We start from the raw sequence: 24,709 nt of genomic DNA, 5'->3' as shown, positions 1-24,709 counted from the left end.
AGGTTAATTCTCTATTAATGGTTGCTTGGACGCTGCTTGACCCCGCTATGTTGGCTCCCCTAATTATCCACCTTCAATGTGTCGCAAAAAGTTAATGCACTGGGTAGCCTACAGGCATTATGTGCAAAATAGTCAGTGATGCTATCTTTGATGCTATTACAGAAGGGGGGGTCCTTCCGAGCTTCACCTCGAAGTCTCCACGTATGTATTGCGCTCTGGGAGAGGACCCTTCCTTTATACTGTGCAAGTGTGATAAAATGTGCCAGCTCCTGACCTACAAAAAAGTAATCTATCCTAGTGTGCACGGTGTGTGCTGCTGAGTAATGCGTGTAATGTCTGGTGTCCCGGTGTAGTACCCTCCAGAAATCTATCAGATCAAATGATTCTAGGAGTGTCTGTAATGTTCTAGCTGGTTTAGTGTATTTGGCATTTGATCTATCCAGGATTGGATTCAGCATGCAGTTGAAGTCGCCCCACCATATGATGTTACTGTTCCTATAGAGGCCCAGTCGCGGGTGTAGTGATGGGAAGAATGCGGCAGTATGTTGGTTGGGAGCGTATGTTTTGACAAAAAAAGTGTCTACATGTTCAAGTAGACCCTGTACCACCACCATCCTGACCGCGTTGTCAGTTTTAATATGGGTGACATTGAAAAGCACTGTGGGTGCTATCCACATAAGTACCCCTTGAGCATAGGTGGAATACGGAGAGCCAAACACTCGCCCTCCATTTACTTGCTAACAATGTTTGTTTTTCAGCAGTTATGTGTGCTTCTTGCAACAAGGCAATGTCTACTATACATCCCTTTAGGTATGAATAGACCCTGTTTTGCTTTACATAAGCATTTGAACCACTTACATTCCAGGTAAGTACATTTACAGCACCAGCCATGAGCTTTTGTCCAATTACATAAGGCTATCCCCTCTGACACATCAGGTGGCACTCCCTTCTCCCAATATATTGATCCAGTCAAGAATACTGTGCAACTATTCCCTGTTGACACTCATGCAGGCAAAATGCATTCCCATTTAACTACCCCGACTTCACCAACTAATAACAACAGCCCACAATTGTTACTAGTGCTCAGGCATATCCACTTCCTGCATTCGCCTCCAGTATACATCCGTGTGGCTGGTGCACAACTGGTGGGACCAAAAACAAGTGCCCCCAAAAAGTAAAACTCTGTGGCGGCCACAGCTGTGAGTCTGGTCTCCTCTTATGTTGGTTGTGATATTGATAATTAGTGTATCCCGCCATGTTGGAAAAATATAAGCTCTGAGGACCACTTTCAAGAGGAGCCATTTGCCTATTAAGAGCATGCTTGTCCTGGGGTGCTCTATGGTGCTCTAATCTTGCCAAAACAACACAAGCAGAACAGTAAGTGGTTCCCCAGTTATGCCTGGACTCTATTTATGCCGAAATGCACTTGTGCCTCGCATGATTGTCTGCTTCGTCACAGGGACGTATCTTCTCTCTGTCCATCCATGCTTGTGCCTTCTCTGGGAGGTCAAAAACAAGGCCCTGTTTTTGTGTATGAGTTTTAGTCATGCTGGGTAGATCAGCATATATTTTAGGTTGGCTGTCCAAAGCCTAGCTTTGGTCACTGAGAATTGTACACGGTTCTTCTGCACTTGGAAGGTGTAATCAGGGTATACCGCCAGGTCTGGGGACGCTCTCTTCAGTACCCCTCCCAGCCTGGAGTAGGCTAGAATATTTTCTCTGTCTTTATAGTTCAGGACCTTTGCAATTATCGGTCTGGAGGGCCCTCCGTGAGGGGATGCCTGGTTAGTGCTCTGTGTGCACTCTTGATTGTGAAGCCCTGCGTGAGGTTTCCGGGCCCAATTTCTTGGAGCAACATGTTTCTATGTATGTTGTAGGGACTGTGCCTTCTTTCCCCTCGGGAAGGCTAACTATGCTGATATTGTTTCTTTGGGCCCGACTTTCCACTTCTTCTACCCTGTTTTCCAACAGGTGGCCTTCTGTTGCAGAACATGGATATTAGTGTGCATTTCTTGTAGCTCCACAGTGTTCTCCTTCCCTTGGGTTTCCAAAGTAGCCATAAGCTTTGCCAGACTACGAACCTCTTGGTGCAACAGTCCTATGTCTATTTTCACTTCTTTTATTTGTGTCCCTAATGAGGCATTTAAATCAGCAATAGCTTTCCTCACTTGGTTGTGCAGTTACATGGTGTCTCCCCCTGCACCTGCGAGGGTGCCATATCTCCTCCAGGATTCTGGCGTGTGGTCCTGGTGTAGTTGTCAAGTGTCGTTTGTCTTACCTTCATTTTGAGTCGTTTAGGAGGCATCCAGTCTGCCTACCCCTTCCAGTAGCGAGCCGCAATTATTATATGGCCAGTGCATTGCCAAAAAGCACTTAGGTGTCATTTTAAGTGTTGCAGTTGTGACCCCAGGCTTCATGGGCTCCGTGTGGGTGTTTTACATGCTGTGGCAGTAATCTTCCAGCCACCCTCTGCTACGTTTGCCCTTTATTGCTCCCTCCAGCGGGCATTTTACCAGGATCTTCTGGTATCCCCTGGATGTTGCTACCACCTGTGGCCAGCCAGTTACTGAGCCTTGTCAGCTCTCTTTCTGCCACTGAAGCAGGGGGATCCAGCACCTGTGTATCACCGCTGAGCATGGGTTCACTGACTCATACTGCTGACTCCGATAATCCTCTACTTGGTATCGGCTGCATTAGGGGTGCTGTGCGCTGCACTTGCCTTTTGTTTGCAGGGTTTCGTAGGATCTGAGGGCTTTCTTTGCATCCCACTAGCGGGAGTCTGCTGTCACTTCCTCTGCAAATCTACTCCTGTCTTACCTTACCAGCACAAGCGCATCCCTCCGGCTCCATGTGTACTTCTTTGCCTCACACTGCGCCTGCAGCTTCTGCCGCAGTCTCTCTGCTTCTCTGCATGGAATCCCTTGACTTCATCCATCCTCCAAGCCGGACCTGCACTGTTATCGGCTTCCCCGCATCCAGGTCACCATCTTGTTTTGGGGCTCTGTTGGCGATCTCTCTCTTCTGCGCTGTGCTACTGCCATTTGTCGAAGGCTTCACGCTTGTACTCCCCGATGGGCACTCCAAAGGGATTTATTTCCATTCTTGTTTATCTTCAGACTGCATGTTTATGTCAGAGCATATTTCCCATGTGGATCATGTAGGATCAGTTGGGAGCAGTCACAAGAGTCAACCTACTCCATTGCTGCAAGCCATGCCTCCCGATTTATATAGGTATAAGATATCGGGGGTCATTACGAGTTTGGAGGTAGCCATGAGGCTATTAGCACCATGGCTGCCTCCAAACCCGGGTCTGGGTCCAGTCTCACTGAATGGGGACTTTCTGGGACATTCCGACCTGTGCGGACCTGTTAAGTCCCCATTCAGTGAACCATTCTCCATTCCCATTTGAGCCCCCATAGGGCTCAATGGGAATGGGGAAGGCACTAATAACGGGCCTGCAAATTGCGGGCACGTTATTAGCTCCAAGGTCCCTTAACGGGTCCCGCAAAGAACGGCTGATCAGACCAGCCGTTCCTGCTGGGACCCGCTAAAGGACCTCGGAATAGGGCGGTAAGGGTTTACCGGCACCGGCATCCTTAGCGGTGCCTGTAAACCCTTACCGCCCAACTCGGAATGACCCCCACAGTCTGTGTGTTATTGGAACAAGATGGGGGGAGGATGGTGTTTCCAAAAACAGTCTAAAAACAAATCCTAATCATAGTACAATTTTGCAGTCAGTCAAATCAGCAGCATGGCCATCAGATCTGCCCCTACATCTGCAACTAAAATGTCACCATTTGAGTTGAGGACTGGGCGCAAGATGGTGCTTCCCCAGCATTTGCTCTACAGAACCCAAGAGCAAACGTTGATAAATGCCTCCACAACTCATGAGTATGTGGAGAATTTAAGGAACCACCTCCAACATGCTTTTGCCTATGCTCAGCGGAATCTAGAAAGATCAGCTTATAGCATGAAAACCCACTACGACCTGAAGACCACCAGGAAGGAATATACTGTGGGGGACCGGGTCTATCTATACAATTTCCAAAGGAAGTCAGAGTTAAAACACCACGATTTGTTAAAACAGATGTGAGCACGTAACCTAGATGGCACTCCAATAGTTAAGTTTAAAGGGAGAGAAAAAGGCAGAGCATAGAAATACAACAGGTCCCAACACTTTTAGGGGTTCTCAGCAAGGGAATAAAGGCAGTATACACTGTAGAGCCAAAGTTCATAGGCCCACTTTAAATGGAGCAAAGTGAAATGTGCCCAGGATCACACGGTTTAAAATGCACTAAAAGTCTTTGCAGAAAGTTCAAAAGAGGTTGGGGTGATTCAAGAAGTTAAAGTTAGAAGGTCTCGGGCCAACCCAGCTTGAAAGCCAAGGATTTAAGGGTCACCTTGGGCAAACCGAAGAAAGGGAGGACAGGCAGAACACAGTACCTTAAAGAGAGAGGAAGCTCCAGCGGTGGCAGTTGTTCCTGCCAGTGGTTGCAGTTCATTGTTTCAACCAGGGGAAGAGAGGATCTCATCGAGGAGGAAAGGTGGAGTCGTTGCACTGCACAGGGATGAAACCAGCCGCGGAGTTCATCGTTAAAAGGTGCGTTCCATTTACCTGTGGTCAAAGTGGTGAAGCTTGGCTATCCGGCCGCTGGGGTGCTTGGCATGGGCAATTCGACCAAGAGACATGTTTGGAAGGTGAAAGGGGTGAACTGGTTGATCCCACCAGCTCAAAGGAAGAAGACTCGTCCAGCAGAAGATCTTCTCTTATCATTGGGAAAGTGGTGAGTTTGTTGCAGCAGGGCTTCACCGGTGGTGTCATCGTTGCAGATGGCTCAGCTTCTTCCCTCTTCAGATTCTTAGGTCCTGTGGCGACTTCTGAAGTTCCAGTCCCAAAGGCCCTGCTTTTATGCAAAAAAAAACATTCAACAGCCTAGCTGTCACTCACACATGCTACCACCGGGCCAATCTTGTGACTTGGGTTGCTAAGGCAAAGCAGTCCAGGGTACCAATTCCCCTCCCCACACATCCTGTGGAACCCAGTCAGAGTGGCAACATTTGGAGGGCTTCTGTGGAGAAGCCCGCCAAAAAGTGGAACAAATGACTCAACCTTAGTTAGAGGTACAGAGACGGACACAAATGCCATTTTAGAAAAGAGTTCTGGCAAAAAGACCCAACCGTTGATTTAATATTAAGTAAATAAACCGGCAGTATCTTTAACATTGCACCAAAAAGTGGTGCGTTTAAAATCAATGGGAAAATCCCATAGGGAATATTCGGGTGGAATATTTGCTGTGTAACCAGAGCCACCAGCCAGAAACTCGACAAGGGGGGACTGGACAGTGCCCCCTTGAAAACAGACCCAGGGGCAATTGAATTAACCCCTTCCAGTACTTCCACAATATGATGGTTTGTACTGGTTCTGTTCACAATTTTGGACTAGTAAAGTTAATGGTGACTTTACATGCCCTGGGAGACAGTCCCAGGGTATGGAGTCTATGTTTGGGGCTCACTATGACACCCCTGTGTTACTGCACTGAGGGTGCTGTGTAACACACACATAGAAAATAGATGGAGCCTATGGAGTAAAAGACCCCATAGCCCATAAGCACACAAAGAGTCAAAGACATACCTCAAATCATGCCTAAGAGTGGGAGAAAAAAGTCTCACTCTTAGCAGGAGAAAAAAACAAAGCCCAAAAATCCAGCAAAGCTTTTGGGGGACTCACTAGTTTTGGGAAATGAGCCTTATAAAATAATTCTCCCTAACACATGGGATTCATGTTCTTACAGGGAATCAGTTGCTTCCCTGGCTCTTCTTTAGGCTACCCACTAATGCATCTGATGTTGTAATGTTGTAATTGAGTTGGGGAGGTGGATAGCATGGATTATGAGTTAGTGAAGCTAGCTTTAATTGCTGTATTTGGGAAGACCCCTTCCCAGTACCACAAGAGGTTTCAGACCCTCAAAAAGCATGATGGTACCCCGTGGGCTAGCTGGGTATGTGAATGTTTGAAAAATGTAGATGGTTGGGTTAAGGGTTACAGAGTAAACACTTATGAAGGTATGAGGAATCTTGTTATGTTGGCGTCAATTTATGATGCCTGCTCTCCTGAGCTCAGACAGCACTTGGCTGATTCTAAGGAGATAGATCCCAAGAAATTAGCTAAAGCTGCTGACTTGTGGGTTGCCAACAGGGCTACTCACAAGGATTCTGGGGCAACTCAGAATAAGGATGAGGGAAAGCAGCCACAGAAAGTCAACAAGGAGAATTCTAATACCTCCCATCCAAAAGAGGGCCACAAACAGGAACATAAGGGTAAACCACAAGGGAAACCAAATCAGGCTAGTGTACCATCTGGATGCAAACCAGATGGAGATCAGAACAAACCTCCATTCATCAAGACATTTGGGAAATGTTATGTTTGTGAGTCAACTGAACATGTGAAAGGGGATCACAGATGTAAGGGTAAACCTTCAAGGATCCACACTGTCTCCTTACCCTTCTCCCCAGAGGAAGAAGTACCTATGGCAAGTGGAAACTTTCACCTACTGGCTGATGAACCCATGAGAGTCTCAGCTAGTGTTTATTTAGTATCCCTGGGCTTGTGGGAGCAACAAAACTTTGATGTTTATAATTCAATCCCTATTAAGTGGGTTGTTATCAGCGAAATAGCCGGTTTTCTTTTGGTTGTCTTTATTAGCCTTGTCCCCTTCAGTTTAGCTCCTTTCCAGCTTTACATTCATTCGCATTCAGCGATCGGTACCTTCAATATGGCCGTCGTATTTCCAAATGTGACCAACGTGATGTACCCCAGGTTTCATTTAACTGGAGCCTCAGCGCGCACATGCAAGGCTGCTGCCTTCTCAGACGCTGTGCAGAAACGCCGGTGAATGCGTCCTTTTGCACAGACCCCTGCAGACTAGCTGGAAGCAGGGGCCATTCACATGTGGATGTCTACTTTCTTTGCGTTTAAACATGTGATGGATAGACACCTAATATGTGCGTGTGTCTTTTCTTTTTCTTACCTTGGAAATGATGTTGTCTCCCTGCTGGTCGTGCCTTTGTTTACAATTGCCGTTGCTATGGTCAGATCACTATATTGCAATTGCTACTATATAGTTACGTGCTTATACGCATTAATTAGCTAACTATTTTGCTCTTTTGCCACGTTGCATGCTAGGCAAGTGCCTTAAAACTTGCAATTTACTTTTTTCAGTGGAGCTGGTGAAATCACCCGAGCCTATATGTTCTATAATTAACTGGTAAGGTCTCTATTTTGTTATATTAATGATTTCCATCGCTATATACATGGATTTTCAAAAACTCTTTCCCCCCTTTTTTGAATCAAAAAATACTGAAAGTTCCCCTTTCTCTCCTAGCAAATAATTTACAACCAAGCCTCCAGAAGGTAACAGTTAATTCCTTTCAGGCAAATTCTGCCCTCTATTGTTAAAATACATGGGGCGCTCATACAGTCTTTGAACACACACAAGCGGTTTCAATCAATATCTAATCCAATTATATTCTTTTCATCTTTTTCTCTTTTGTCTTGTCTTGTCCTGCTACGTGTGGTATTTGTAAACGTTATAATTCTTCTGTTTTCACATATTCAATTTTTCACAAATTCATAATTCTCCAATGAAAAATGTATATTGTTTTTTACATATGTGGTACTATTGACCAATTCTCAATTTGTTTTACCAAATGTTATGTTGGGTACTTATCAAAAAATGATTTGGGTGAAATGCATTACCCCTTTTCCCTTCTGATTGTTGTGGACTTTGGGTCTATCTATTTTGTTTACCAAAACATGGGATTGTTAAACATGTATATTAATTTTGTAATTGTGTACAGCCTTGGAAAAAGAGCTTCATTGCTCGAAACACGTGTAGGCTGTTTTTTCCTTGGATTAAATATTGCTTAAACAAGCTCCTTTAGATTTGTGTTGATGTGTGCGCAATTTAGGGAAGCAAACCATTCCTTAACAATTTTATTAATGTAGCCATCTGGCAGGGTGTCTACACACTTGCTTCCTTTTGCAGCCCTTATCTGCTCCTCTAATTCAGTGTCAAGGCGCCTAACCTCATTTATCCAATACTGCCAAACTTCCTTAAAATACTCATTTTGAGAGTGTGGGCATCAACATTGTTGGTCCCCTTGACCCTCCTACATCTTCAGGGAACAGGTTTATCCTGGTTGTAGTAGACCATGCTACAAGATACACAGAAGCCATACCTATGAGAATTGTTATGGCTCAGGCTGTGGATAAGGCTCTGCTTGGTATTTTGTCCAGAGTAGGGTTTCCTAAGGAAGTGATATTCGATAGGGGATCCAACTGTATGTCCCACTACATGCAAGCCATGTGGAAAAACTGTGGTGTCACTTTCAAGTTCTCCACAGCCTACCATCCACAGACACATGGACTGGTAGAAAGGTTTAATTGTACTATGAAGATCATGATAGGTGCTTTAGAAGAACCCCTTAACCCCTTAAAAGAAAGTGGGACCTTGTACTGCCATGCCTTTTCTTTGCTTATATAGAAGTCCCTCAGGAGGGAGTTGGTTACAGTCCCTTTGAATTTCTCTATGGCCATCCAGTCAGAAGTCCATTGGCCCAGATTAAGGAGGGGTTGGAGAGTGCTCCTTCCTCCAAGCCATTCACAGTGACTGACTATGTGATAGGTCTTCGGAGGAGAATATCAGACATGATGGCCGAAGCTAGTGATAACTTGAAAGCAGCTCAGGCTCAAACATTGGCATGACCAGAAGGCCAACATGGTTGTGTTCACTCAAGACCAGCTTGTGTTAATTATGGTGCCAACAAGGCAGAGGGCCTTGCAGGACAAATGGATATGGCCATTAAAGGGGAATTATTTGGTGGATTTAGGCAGACCTAAGGAGGCTCCCTGAGTCTTTCACACCAACTGTTTGAAGGCATATGTCTCAAGACCAGAAGTGGGAGCTTTGCTTATTGCTTCAGCTCAATAGAAGGAGGAGAGTGAACCTCTACCTCAGAGGCCAACCTTTTGGATGAAAAAATAGAAGGAGTCAATCTCTCTTCTCAGCTGACATCTGAACAACAGAGGAGTGCAAAGTTATGTTAAATCAGTTTGCCTCCCTGTTTTCACTTTCACCAGGGTTGACCTTTTGGGGCCAGCATGATATTCCCACTGGTACATTTCTACCTGTCAAAAGCAGGAAGTACAGAATGTCAGAACAATTGAGATCCCACATCATAGGAGAGGTCAACAAGATGCTTGATCTCGGGGTTATAGAGCCATCTACAAGTCCATGGTTTAGTCCAGTTGTTCTAGTACCAATGGCAGGATCCAAGGAGTTGAGATTCTGTGTGGACTACAGGGCTCTAAATGCAGTCATTAAGACTGACGCCCATCCTTTGCCAAGTACAGATGAACTGGTGGATAGACTTGGTTCAGCCAAGTACTTCAGTACATTTGATCTGACATCAGGCTATTGTCAAATAGCCCCGACAGACCATGCCAAGGAGAAAACTGCATTTTCCACCTCAGCAGGCCTCTACCAGTTTAAGGTTATGCCTTCTGGACTAAAGAATGCACCTACTACATTCCAAAGGATGGTCAATCAAGTTCTGAATGGGATGGAGGACTTCTGCAGGGCATACTTGGATGACATGGCCGTGTTCAGCCCTACATGGAAATAACATATTGACCAATTAGGATATGTTTTGCAGGCTCTTGAGCAGACCCATCTGACCATAAAGGCAAGTAAATGTCAAATTGGTCAGAGCAAAGTGGTCTACCTTGGTCATGAGGTAGGAGGAGGTGAAATAAGGCCATTGCCTAGCAAAGTACAAGCTGTACAAAACGGGGCCACCCCTACTAGTCAAACCCAAGTGAGAGCTTTGCTAGGTCTCACTGGGTACTACAGGAGTTTCATAGAGAACTATGGGACCACAGCTTCTCCCTTTAATGTGATCTCCTCTCCAAAATTCCCTAAGAAGGTTAGATGGAATGAGGAGTGGACTGAAGCCTTTGAAAAACTGAAGAAAGCCCTTTGTCAAGCTCCAGTCCTAAGAGCTCCTGATTATTACCAACCCTTCATTGTGCAGATAGATGCCACCAATGCAGGTATAGGTGCAGTCCTTAGTCAACTGGATGAGAATGGTAGGGAGCACCCCATTTGCTTCATCAGTAGGAAACTGAAGGAACCAGAAACACGGTGGGAAGCCATGGAGCGTGAATGTTTTGCCATTGTGTGGTATTTGAAGAAGTTTAGACCATATTTGTATGGATCTACTTTTGTGATTCAAAGTGACCACTAACCCTTGAGATGGTTAATGCAAATGAAAGGGGACAAACCAAAACGTCTGAGATGGTCAATCTGCCTGCAAGGTTTTGATTTCACCATTGAGCACAAAGCAGGATGTCACCATCAAAATGCTGATAGTCTCTCTAGGATGTTTTTAACTGACTAGAGGTAGAGATTCATCCAGGAGTGTGAGGGCGAGTGTTAGGGAGAATGCTCCAGAATGGCTAATTTCCCTTACCTACTGAGTCCCTCAGCAGCTTTGCTGGATTTCTATGATACATTTTTTCACCTGGTAAGAGTGTGAGCCTTTTTTCCCACTCGTAAATGTGTTTTGCTGTGTGTGTTTAACATGTTTTTTGTTCATAGACTGTGGAGCCTCACCTACTCCACAGGCATCATCTTTTTACTATGTGTCTCACAGCACCTCCAGTGACACAGGGTTGTCTTTTAGACTTCCCAACTCAGACTAATTTGTCTGGGACTGACTACTGTCTCCCAGAACATATAGTTTTGCCATTAACTTTATAAGCCTCTGTAAATCCACAGACCCAATACAAACCATCTTACATGGAGTACTGGAAAGGGTTAATACTTATCCCTTTTTGTCTGTTTCTCTTGGAGCATTGTTTCACTCCATTTTCCTCAAGACTCGGCTGGTGGCCGTGGTAACTACCCTATTTTTCTTACCACGGTTATCTTAAGTAACCTTGGTATTGTTTTAGGCTTGTTGGCAGCCTCAAACCTAATCCCGCTAGACCATATATGTTTTATTACAGTTCTGGCTGGGTTTATTCACCATTTCTTTTTGTAAAAGTCTTTCTCGTGTCTTACTCTGCACGCCAAAACAGGTTTCATTCCTTTGTTCACCACCTTTTAGCGGGCTCTACGCAGAAGCATTTCCTAGGGGCCTGTATGTCTGGGGAGGATGCAATGTGAGGGAAGAGTTTAGGACTACCTGCACAGAGTCTCTTTGGAGACCCATGTCACACTCTGAAAGGATTGGCTGTGGTGACTGTCCAGGCGGGACAGCCACCCTGCTGTGTGATTAACAGCCAGGCTGCGTGAATGGGAGAAAATTGCAAAAAAACAGGTCTCTGGGTCTGGAAAGGCAGAGTCGCCACTGGAACAAAAGAACTAAAGAGGAGCTGATGGAAGAGGACCCCTACCACAAATGAATCACCCGGTGAAGCCCTGCTGCAGGTCTGAATCCTCAAACTCCATCGACAGAGAAGATCCTCCAGGAATCTTCTTCCCCTGAGCTGGTGGGACAAACCAGTTCACCCAAACTGCAATCCAGGTCTCACTCCTCTGGTCGAATTCACTATACAGACCTACAATAGGCCGGATAGCCAGGAATGTGAAACCCTGCTTGGGTTTTAAGGAGCACACCCTTTATTTGTTGTTTTGCTCTGCTGCTGGTTTCTTCCCTGGGTAGTGCAGGACCCTCCAGTCTTCCTAGTTCGTGTCAGTCCGACAGTCGCTTCAGGAACCGTGAGCCTGCAGGAACTACCAGGAATGTTCGCCTCAGCTACAGCTTCTTCTCCATTGAAAGGTACTGTTCAAATCCGGTTGTTTGTTTCGTTCAGCCACAGTGAAAGTGTGTGAGATCTTTCTCCAATCCGAGGGCTTGTCCTTCTTTACTACTTAACCTATTGACTTTGGCCCTAAGCCTTTTTGATTTGATTCTGTCACTGTAGTTCCTCTTTCTAGATTGCCCTGCTTACTTACCTGTTGGTACTGTTCAATGTCTGCCTACCTTTGTCTTTCCCTCCCTTTTAAATTTCTGGAGTGCCATTTTGCTCACACTTCATTTTGTGAGCTTAACTTGTCTGGAACCTATTGGGAGTGGTGTGGGGTATTTAAGAGTATGATTTTTAAAGTGCTTTACTTAGTGAAATGTTATACAACTGATGTGTAAATAAATGTATATTCTTTTACTTAGAAACCATGAGTCAGTGTTTCTTTTAATCATAATAATTGCTGTCCTTTGTGTGACTATTGATACTGCTCACTTGCTCTTGAGATAAGTCTGGCTGCTCAGCCATCGCTACCACTTTTACTGTGTAGTACAGGCTAATACCAAAGGTGAATTTGTACTGTCACTTGTAGTCTTAATTGTGTGTGGTGTTCCCAAAGGGTACTGCATATAGTTTTGCCTAACAACCATGTGTTCAAATATACCAGCACTTCTCATTACTATTGGGTACATATGCTTAAAGAAATGTTGCAAGCAACTCTTGACTTCAACGTTTTCATGTTTGATGAAAAATATTATCACCAATGCCAAGGTGTGGCAATGGGCATAAAATATGCCCCCGCCCTTGCTAACCAATTCATGGGGATACTGGAAGACAAAATAGTATACATCGATATGCCTCTATCTAAATCTGCCTGCCTCTACTCTCCGCCCTCTGTAACTCATCCAGAATAGGACTGCAAGACTTTTCCTAGGCCTCAAGCCCAGGGACCGTATCTCTCCAGGACTGAAATCACTACACTGGCTCCCAGTGGCTGCGAGGATTAAGTTCAAAAACCCTCTGCATTGTCCACAAGATCTTCTAGGGCCTGGGGCCAAAATACCTTCAACTCTCTCTTCCTAAATATCTTCCTTCTTGAGCTATTCGCTCATCCGCCTCCAACTCCCTCAGGGTCAGCCGCTTCTCCCAGCAACGAGTTGGGGGTAGATCTCTCTCTGCAGCAGGGGCCTCCCCCTGCAACAGCCTTCCTGCCTCCCTGAATCTTGAGGAGAACATCTCTGGTTCTGGAAGGACCTCAAAACCTTCCTCTTTGCTTCTGCTTTCTCTCCCCCTATCCCCTGCTAATTACTGAAACTGCACTGAATCTGCAACTGGGCTACTCACCGTACTCGGTCCTTGGCCCAGCCACTCTCCCCTGCACTGCCTCCCTGACAACCCCTGCACTGCGGGACTCTCTCTGTATCCCTACAGCCCCCCTTCCCAGTACTTGTCTGCACTTACCTTGCACTTGCCACCAGCGGGCCCTTATTATTTATCTTGTATTCTACCAACCCTGTACTGCACTTACCCCTCTCCCTTTCCCCCTTGCACTTTTCCCTTCCCCTCTACCCTTGCACTTGTGTGATCTGAATGACACCTGGCCTAGTAGGATCGTTGTCTATCTCCCCTTTGTTCCCCCCTCCCTGCCTCGTCGCGGCTTGAAACAGTTGTGTATAGGCGCGTTACAAATGCCATATCATATCATACCAAATACACAGAGAGAGTAATATTATGAGCTTGATATATTGACGATGCGATCGTGATTTGGAAAGGTGAAATAGATGAGTTTGACCAATTCACAGCTCGACTGAATCAAAATGATGCAGGGATTGAGTTCACTTCACATACAAGCAAAACTGATATAGACTTTTTGGACTTGACTGTCTATGTGAAGAACAACACACTCCATATGAAAACATATAGAAAACCTACTGGGGTGAACTAAACTCTTTTTGCAACAAGCTGCCACCAACAACAAGTTAAAAACAACATTCCGATCGGAGAATTCATCCGTGCCCATAGGAATTGTAAAGAAACATCTCAATTCCAAGAAGAGTGCAATTTGCTTTTCTCGCGCTTCAGGGCAAGAGGATACCACCCGAAGCATATCAAGAAAGCTCGAGATAAAGCTTCCAACATATCACAATCACAAACGCTTACAAAAAGAGACACAGACATCGTCAGACAGACAGAACAAGTGCGGTTTATAACCACATATTGTCACAAACATTTTGAAAACCCTAAGAAATAAACTAAGCCTGTCACTTATCCCACAGGAAACAGATAATCAACCAAAAACATAGATTAGACAGGATATTTTCCATTTCAGGAAATGTGGCAGCCGTTTTATGTGTAAATAGAAAACTACAATTTTTCGAGACAAGTTTGCCAACCAGATTGAAATCAGACAAAACATAAACTGCAAAACCAAGTTTGTAGTCTATGCTATAATATGTGTATGTCACACTATCTACATCGGCAGCACGATTTGAGAACTTCGCACTCAAATCCGAGAACCCCTATCAGGGATTGGCAGTCAAAACACTATGTTGCCATTGGCCAGTCATTGGCAGAAGGAACACCAGTTGGACCAGATAAAATACATCAGATTTGTTGGCCTTTAAAATATCACCCTTGACAAAAGGGGTGGCAATCCTGAGATCATGTTACATCAGGCAGAAGCCAGATAATATTTGCCATTTTAGGACACTGAAATTAGGTCTTAACAAGGACAGTGAAATGTGTTGTTTTTTGTAAACACATTACAGGCTGCAGACCAAGTTCGGTGTTATTTCATGTAAAGTTTAAAGGAAATATTGAAATAATTATTAAGGTAACTGCAAGCTTTATGCATTTAATACAGGTGCTGCAATTATACAAATGAGCAAGGAACGCATTATATGCAGATATCTTGAACACACACTCAACTCACCAATGTTTATATGTCTCTAACACTGAACCATTGCAGTCCCACATCAGGAGGTGCACCTACGATGATGACGTGTAACAAAATATACATCTTTTTTACATCATACCATTTTTTAGATAAATGTAGGTAAGTCTTGCGTTTTGTGCATTTCTGACCACATACTAATGAATAGAGCACAGTTGCTAATGCTGGAACTTTTTGTCATTTGACTTTAATAATAATGAACACTTTGAATTAACATGAGAATGTACATTATATTGTAAAGGAAGGTACCAATCCCAAAACATGGTGGCCATTAACCAATGAGTGAGAAAGCAATGAGGGACAAGTGGGTTGCTAGGGCAACCAACGCACTACACAAAAGAAGACGATGCGCCAGTATGCTGTAATTTGCAGGTATGTATATGCATGAGTTAGCTAACACACTCAAAAGTTTTAACCTCAGATATGCCTTGTGATTGTTCTATCCTCACGTGCATACATTTTGAGTCGTTACTTTTTTCATACCGTTTGCTCGCGGCACAAAAACGGGTCTTTCATCTTTCTCTGTTGGTCAATCAACGGTATTCATATGTGCACCCTAATAGCATAATTACAGTGGGATAGGCTTAATCTCATAAATTGTGAAAATCGGGGCATATCGTCCTCAGTTTGGTAATATTCAAACACTATTGGGTCAAATGAGCCTACATGCGCATTTGCATTAGAATTAAATAAGAACGAGGAGAAAGCCAACACTTTTGTTTATGTTACGATCCGCTTAGGAAATGTTTTTACATAACATATGCTCATGGAGTCTTCATATACTCTCTACTTCCTTAGAGATGGGATTTATCCCTGTGATTACTTTTCTATCAACTATTGCATAAGATCCAAGACCATTGGAATATGGTAAGAAACCAACTTACTACGAAAATATCTTACAAATACAAGCAACATTTTAAGTAACCTTTATAGTACATAGACAGTGTTTTTAGATAATGTCACGCCTCAAGAGTGCCTCCACACATGTTTTCCTGACATGAATCCAGTCTACTAACGTTACATTCAAACTGATGCCATAGATTCATTCCTTTTCAATTGGTCAAAACCTTTAAATAAATGTAAAATGAGAGACCAAACAATAATCATCCCAACATAGACTGCATAATGGATATCGTTCATTTCATGTGATATTGAATTTTAATTTTCTAATCAAATATCCTAATGGCTTTTTTCTGTTGCCACATGTTTGTGTTCTCACATGTTTTTTCTAAATATCCTTCTCCCCCCCTTTTCTCTGTCTATAACACTGTTACATCTATAATGTTTGCAATATTGTTATTTCTGATTTGGTTGTTACTTATTGAAGATAAGCCCGGATTTGAGAAAGGCAATGAGTATTGCCGAAACATGTGTCATCCAAGGGCAATCTCTTATGTACATACAGGAATGCCTGTACAATTAAAATAATCTTTGATTTGCACATATCTGTTTATGGCGCAAGTTCATATGGAGGGTGATACACTTCTAAATGTATTCCCAGAGGTGAGGTGTAGACCACTGTTCCTCCCAAAATTGCCACACCTACCCATAAAGGGACCAAACATTATAAGGTTGCAAAGCATAAGGAAGTTGGTGCAACAACCCTCAGTCTGTTACTCAGAAATTGAGTCCATAATGGCAAATCAAGAAACACGTTAAAACGTATTTCAGTTCAAGAAACATCAGAACGCATGCAACAACCAAAAGGCATGACCTTAACACCTCTATACAACAGTGAACCATGACAAATAGACAGAGTAGCGGGAACTAAGTCTCACATTTTAGATTCTTCACAATGACAAACCAACAATAAAGTCCCATTTGAAAATAGGAAAGAATCCGTCTCTCTAGAAAAATCAACAAGAGGCCAATAAAACACCACCAATTGCACAAGAACATTCAAACCTGCCAAATGATTACCCAAAAACATATCAATAATACCAACAACTATGCTAGATTTGCAAAATGTACTAATGTCCACAGCAACTCATTCTTTAATTCCATTTTTGAAATTATATGCATCGCTGGCTGAAATACTCATAGATCATGCAACTCTGCTAACATTAATCCATACGAAACAAATCTAACAAGAGTCTCTCATAACAAAGATTCAACAGAGACTGGACAAAGAAGCAGAGGCCTCAGCTCAATGACAGGAAAGACTCTTTCAGGTTGCAAGAGGAGAAAGAGCAAAGAAAGCAGTGATGATGAACACCTTAACTGAAATGATGATCATAACGCCTAAAGACAACTTGCATTTACAAGCGAAAATAATCAAACAAGGCCTACATAAGACACAACTTGCAGTAAAAGAGAACTCAGGACATTATGCAAATAACTGACACCTTACAGACTTCAACACTGCCGCTAACAACGACAGGAAAATGCAACATGGACAACAGCATATGCGTAAACCCACAGCCTATTCAATACACCTGCCAAACAAGCAGAAACAAGAAATGACTGGCAAAGCGCCAACTGCATGTATAACCAAATCAGTAACAAAAAGAAAATTGCCAAATGATTTAAAACCACGCACAAGTACGAATAAACCTATCAAACAGGCCAATCGATAAAGCTCAGAAAAAACAACAAAAGGATATAATGAAAGTAAACATAGAATACTTCTCTATATTTAATAGAAAATTCAAATCCAGGAACGGACAACAGTCTGAAACAAAAAGTGGACAAACACAAAGAAACAAGAAGCCAGAAGGAAAAAAAGGGAAATCAACAAAGAGAGGCTCACAAGACTTCCTTCACAATCTGACATTACCATTAAAACAAATACAAGGTATAAGAAAAAGAGAAAATGTAACAACCAACAGAAAACACAGATCAGAAATGCTTGAAAGTACAAAGAAAAAAAGTTCTAGAAACACTAGATTTTCTAACAAACCCATCGACCTACAGGGACAACGGAAATAACATTCATTCAAGTGTCGCACTTGAAGACTCAACAATTGAAGACCCACATGAGTCCATATATATATCGTGGATGCATTTGATCAAGATTATTCCATAAACATAGAGAGCGAGATCCTAACATTAGAAGATATATCAGAAACTGATTTGGAGTACTCCTGTAGCATAACTGAAATATGGTATGTTACAGAACAGCAAGACAACGAAACACAACAAACCGCAGAACGAAACATCATCCAGGAAATGCAGAGGTTACAAGACACTCAGTCTACCGAGGTATAGATCAATCGCCACTGACTAACGACCAGGCACCCAGAAACAAGGACTTGGCAATGCCCACTTCTGTTGATCCACAGCGAAAAATGGAATCATGCAAAATGAGATTTGAATGTTTCAGGGGAAAAAAAGAACATCTGATCTTAAATCGAACCGATACACTATGACTATTGTAGTCCACAGGGAAGTTACAGCATATTTCTTCGAAGGATATTCAAGTAATCAAATTCCCCTTTGACCTGATATTCTCACAGCAAACGTGGCTAACAGCACAACCAACCTGTGATGGTCATCTTACCTTGATAAACTCCACAATTATAATACCAGGGGGTCGTCCATCAGCTGGATTGTTAACTCTTATTAAGGTTGAGGCAAATAACAGAATCATCCATTCATATAATACAAATCGATTTATTCAAATCACAATGTTGAAGCCTACATTGAAAGAATAAATACCAAAAACCAATTCTTCCAAACCAATAAATGATGAACAAATAGGCCTAATAAACCTATATTGGAGCATAGCTTGTACACACGAAGCGTCCCTAGCTGATACAGTTTTAACAGAGATTGATGAATTACAGATGACACCTAATCATTTTGAATTCATAATATGTGGGGGCCTGAATATCCCTACATTTACTATAGATGGACAAGAAATCCCAGAAGGTATCTTAACATCAAAAGCAAGAATAATGAAAATGGAAATGGAAAAACGAAATATGATACTCGCTAATAGTTTCTGAATACATGAAATTAAAATTAAACCAACCTGGTATGATAATGGATCAGCAGCTCTACTCAATTACATCTATAAATCAGAAACACTGGGGGTCATTATGAGGTAGGAGGTAACCATGCCGCTAATAGCGGCATGGCTACCCCCTTACTGGGTACAGGGTCCGTTTCCTTGAATGAGGAATTACCGGGCCATTCTGACTTTGGAGGGCCCGGTAATTCCTCATTCAAGGAACCCAGACCCTGTACATCCCCATTCCCATTTGAGCCCCCATAGGGCTCAATGGGAATGGGGAGCATGCTAACAACGGGCCCGTTAGTAACGGCCCGTTGTTAGCATGCTAGGATGCTTGCGGGACCCGCTAAGGTCGCTTGGTAAAACCAGGCATCCCCTTACTGCCAGGGTCGGAATGACCTCCACTGACTCCTAAGATTGAAAAGATAGAAGTAATACCAACAGAACGAAGTGATCATTACATAGTGTCAATGATTTGGAAGCTGATACATGAGGAAACCCAAAGGATTCAAATACCGACGTTGGAACCTGTCAACATTTCCTACAGACTGAGGATTTCTGACACACAATTAACAACATTAAAGGGCTCATTTGAGGATACAAATATTATGGATAGAATTAAACTAGTCTATCCATTATTACTTATTCCTTTCAGGTGCAAAAAAAAGGTCCAGCAATTCAGGAAAAACACTGTCATGCATACAATATTCAGATTGTTAAAAAAAAAAGAGAGCTGAGAAAGAAACTGAAAGCAGTGAAATCGAGAATCATACAACAATTGAAGCGACAATACAGGACTTGGGTCAAAACTAACCAAGCACAAATTATTCAAAATGAACCTGAGAAGATGTTTAACGTCTTAAACCAGAGAAATACCAAAGATCTTTGAAAATTGATTAATGACAGTGAAGATTCCACCGCTGAAATGATCTCTGGTGTAACGGAAGAAGAGTGGACAGAACACTTCTAAAACTTGTACTGTAGTAGAAACTACATTAAGAAAGAAGAAGAGCAACCCCAACACTCGTGATGGGAAATAAGATGGGACTGTCTTGACATCTTAAATCAAATTCTACATCTAAATAGCTCAAGAGCCCAAGGGCCTGACAGCCTAAGTAATTCAATAATGAAGAAGAACCCCGAACAGTGGGCAGACATGTGCTATCACCTATTCAAATCTGCAAGTACCCATGCTGAAATACCTAAGACATGGAAAACCGCAATTATAATTCCCATCCACAAGAACGGCATTATAAACCTTCCTGTAAACTATCGTCCTTTTGCCCTGCTTGATTCACTGGGCAAAATATTTGCAGGAGTCATTCAAAAAAATCTAACTTCCTGGGCTTCTCAGAATAATCTTTTTGACACGTGTGAAACTGGATTCACGAATAATGTTGGCACAAATGTAAATATGCTAAAAACATAAAGCATTTAGACTGAAGGCTCTCTCATATGCAATCTTTGTGGATCTACAGCAGGCGTTCAATTCTGTGAATCGCCAAAAACTATGGAGCAAATTGAGGTCATGGAATTGCCCAAAAGATATATTGGAGCCCATAATTGCACTTTATTCTCAGACAAAACTAAAGGTTCGCTCATCACAACAAGGAGCAGTGTCAAAAGAAATCTCAACGAAGACCGGCTTAAAACAAGGTTGCCCTTTGGAGTCGGTATATCCCCATTCCCAACCTTTATTTATACTGTATATATGAGATATAAGAACAACTAATGTTGAAGATCCACTAAAATTGAACAACGTCAAAATACCTTATATGCTTTTTGCGGATGATAATGTCCTTTTAGACAGCATGGAAAGTGGTCTCCAGAAAAGAGTAACAGAATTGGTCCAATATACAGAAAGAAACAGCTTAAAAATGAATTACAAAAAAAGGGAAGTGATGGCTTTAACACATCGACCAAACCCACAGAAAAAAATCATTAGCAATATTAGCAATATTCATAAAAGGAGAAAAAATTCAGCCAGTCAACATGGTAAAATACCTGGGTGTATGGATAAATCAATCAGAAATAGATACGAAATGGGCTGAACACTTGAAAACAAAAGCCCAATCCCTAGCCCGCCAAGGACTAGCAATTCACAGAAAATATGGGAAGTTCTCATTGAAGCCTGTTATGACCTTCTAACAGCAAAAAGTTGTAGCCATACTAACATACGGAAGTGAAACTGTACTGAACATCCCTTCACAAACTTGGCCAAAACTAGAAGCTATTTTCTGGAGGAAAATTCTATCATTACCAGTGGCATATCCAATTGGAAGGATAAGATACGTGTTAGCATTACAATCATTGGGAACAATAGTAATTTGGAATAACTTAACTCTATACAGAAAGACACTTACTACAAACACGATCCCAGCAATGCATGCACTACATGAAAAACCCGACATAATAAATAAGGCTATAACAACTAGATTGGGGGACACTTGCAGACAATTAATGAGGAATGCAGAGATTACTCCTGAACTACTAATCAACTGTCCAGGCAAAGCAAAGCTGAAAATCCAACTGAATGACTGGATACAAACATCAGCAGAAAAATCTAAATATCAAATGAACCTACACCCTGATTTGGAAACAAGAAAATTGAATGAGCTTCCTTCGTATCTACTCCTTTTCCCAGACCACCATATTAGAGACACCTTCCTAAATCTGAGATTAAACATTCCCCCAACCCGACAATATTTGAGGAGTACCAAAAAAATAAATACAGAATAAGCAACCTGTAGTTTATGCAGGCAACAAGATCAGAAAGAATACCTTATCCATATATTCATGGAATGCCAGGCAGTAAAAGAACAAACGAGAACAATGTGCAACTATCCTTCCACAACATGCAATACCATTATATTTACATGAATGTTGGACACAGATTGTTTTAGGAAATGACAAGTTAATGATATGTAGAATAATCCAATTCTAGGAAATAATCATGAAATGAAACAATAACTCAGAATAAGAAAAGAATATTAACAAATCTACAGTGAATCTTAAATGTTTCAACTGAATTTTGTTTAATTTGTTTGAAAAAATGTGATGTTAATTTTTAAGGATATGTATTAACTGATTGTAACTTATAAATGTAACATTTGCGAGCAGACTAAATCATTTTAAATAAAAAATAAATAAAAAGAAAATATAGCAGGGTCACACAGGCACCTAGCCCATGTAGGGCAGATAAATAGAAGACCCCAGGAGAGGGTAAGATAAACTTCAAACTTAGCTGGCCAATGCAGGCCCATGGGCCACATGAGGCTGATATCCAGAAAGCCTCAGGGTGGGTAAGGGAAACTACAACCACAGAGGGGCAAAGCAGCTACATAGCTCATCCAGGGCTTGAAACCAGAAGACACCAGATGTGGAAAAAAGAGACCAACGCAAGGCCAATGAGGTCTGTAGCCCACATGGAGCTGACACTCATACCCCTGAAGGTACATGAGAAAGTACGACAAAAACTAGAACCGAAGTTGGGCTGAACATGCCCCAAGTCTACCAAAGGCTAAAAGTAGGCATATCCAACAAAGAACAAGTAGAGAGTGGTGTTTTGTCATTGCCAATAGCTACACACCAAAAGAACACATTTGACCTAATGTACCCCCATTAAGGAGTAAATCAAGAACTGTTTGTACTAGCTGATAAAGCTGTGAGCGTGGCTAAAATAATCATAAGAGACTATTTATTTTGTGTCTGGTTTGCTCATTGGAATTCCCAGAGCAATACGTGCAACAAACACTTGTCTTGGTTCGGTAGAACTATCAAACAATGATCTGAAAGAAACTTGCTTTTTTTCATTTAGAACTCTTTGATGGGGTCAGAAAACCAGCCACCACCAATTTAACCCAGCGGACGAGTATCCTTTTTCTAAGCCAAAGCTTAGATTGTCTTTCTTTTTTGTAGTGGTAGGATAAAGATTAGGCTAGCTTAGATTTGACAGATGACTGAGTGGATTTGTTCGGGTAATATTTAAAAATCCTTATTCATCTTTGGTAGGTACCATAAGTCAACTTTATTCCTCATTACACAAAGTCTCTTTAGGATGGTAAACATGAACCACTGGGTCCCATCACCCAGGTTGGGGCTCTCCAGCTGACATACTATGGAATTGTCAGAACAGGCACTCCAACACTCACACCCAAACATTCTCTCAGGCACACCAACATTCTCTTATGCATTCCCAAACACCTGCATTCACATCAAGCACGATACACCACATCTCCCTTCTTCACAAACACATACAAATTCACAAAAGGAAATACACAGGGGAAACACTGATATGGGGCATCCTTTTTGTGAGAGATGCAAAGGCGGAGGGTGTCCCCCCAACACATTGGCACAGCCTCCAATAGCAGCCACTCATCTTACGGAAGGCACCTCCCCTTTCTGACCATACTCTAGACCGTCAATGGGGAAGCATCCCCCCCTTTATTCACTTACACATCTGACCCTTTCCTCATCTCACTTAAACTCTGCCATATACGAAAAGTGTGAACCACAAAAATACCCATTACCAAACCACACACCGAAGGAGAGGTCCCACTCCATTCCATACACACACATGGGTTGGTGTGGTGTCGCCAGGAACCTGTAACCACCCCTCACACCAGGGAGGTCTCAAATCATACCATACATAAATAACTCCAACACATTTCAACATTTTACACTGTCCTAGACGTGCATGACTGAAAACATCTTTTAACCTGAAATTTGCTAAACAGGTCAACCTATCCAAACGTGTTACTCCCAACTGTTTTACAAAAAAACAGTTAATAATTTAAATACAATAAACAAAATCTAAAGGTCCATAGCTAAAACAGCTCTAAACCTAAACATTCTTAAAATGCATTAGTCCCTTGTGATTTACCACATGACCTTGTATTTTTCCCTCGCCTTGCTTTCATTAAAATTACTAATTTTGACATTGTAAGTCGTTAGACCCTAACAGTCCTTGTTGCAGCAGCAACCTAAAACTACAATTCCTCAACATTTTTTTAGCAATAACCCAACACTCCATTCCAACTTGTTGAACGTTCAGTTTTCACACCAACTGCATCATTGCCACACTGTCTCAACCATTACTTCACACACAATATTTCCTGGACTTGCCACCAACAGAAAACCAACAGCATAATACAATTGAAGAGTTAGCTGCCATACCAGTACAGCTTTCACAGCATTTCTGCATACTGTGCCGGATGACATCAATATAAAACTATGTGCACTCAGTTGACCAACTCCAAATGATCATAATATGAAATTGCAAAAACATTTACTTCTCAAACTTCTCACTGTAAAATATCCGAAATCCCCTTCTTAGCCGACACCGGAATTCCCATTCCTCAATGGTGATATGTTAAAGAGTCCTCTGCCTTCCCTGTTATGAATTTTGGCATTTAAAAAAAAAATGTTGGTTCGCAACTTCTAGTGCGCAATCACGACATCCTCTCCCAATTACTGTGAACACGCTACAGCTGAGCTTCTCCTTAAGAGTGTGAGAGTCCTTTATTGCAACTCACCGCATCTCTCTCCCTGGGGGCTCTACTTCATATCAAGGGGATGCTGAACATGTTATGCACTGACATGAGGAGCGTAGCTCTTCGTGGACCCCCAACACTGCTCACTTGTAATTCCCTCCTGAAGTGAGCAGTGAAACTCGGGTCCGGGTCCCGCAAAAGGGGATTTACCGCACCATTCTGACCTTGGAGGGTCCGGTAATTCCCTTTCGTGGGACCCGGAGTCGGTATATCCCCATTCCCATTTGAGCCCACATAGGGCTCAATGGGAAAGGGGAGGATGGTAGCAGCGGTACCATACATAATGGTATAATTGCTACCATCCTGTACTGCTTGCGCGTGCCGCTCTGTTGACATACTGTCTGACCAGGCGTGCAGAGCAGCAACTGCAGCAGCACTCGTAATGTGGCAGCCCATTATGAATGGTGCTGGTGCCTTACTGGCACCATTCATGTCGTGGC

This window comes from Ambystoma mexicanum, chromosome 12 (assembly GCF_040938575.1).
Source record: "Ambystoma mexicanum isolate Mex_15411 chromosome 12, UKY_AmexF1_1, whole genome shotgun sequence".
In the NCBI taxonomy this organism is placed as follows: Eukaryota; Metazoa; Chordata; class Amphibia; order Caudata; family Ambystomatidae; genus Ambystoma; species Ambystoma mexicanum.
Note: the sequence above shows the minus strand (reverse complement) of the source record.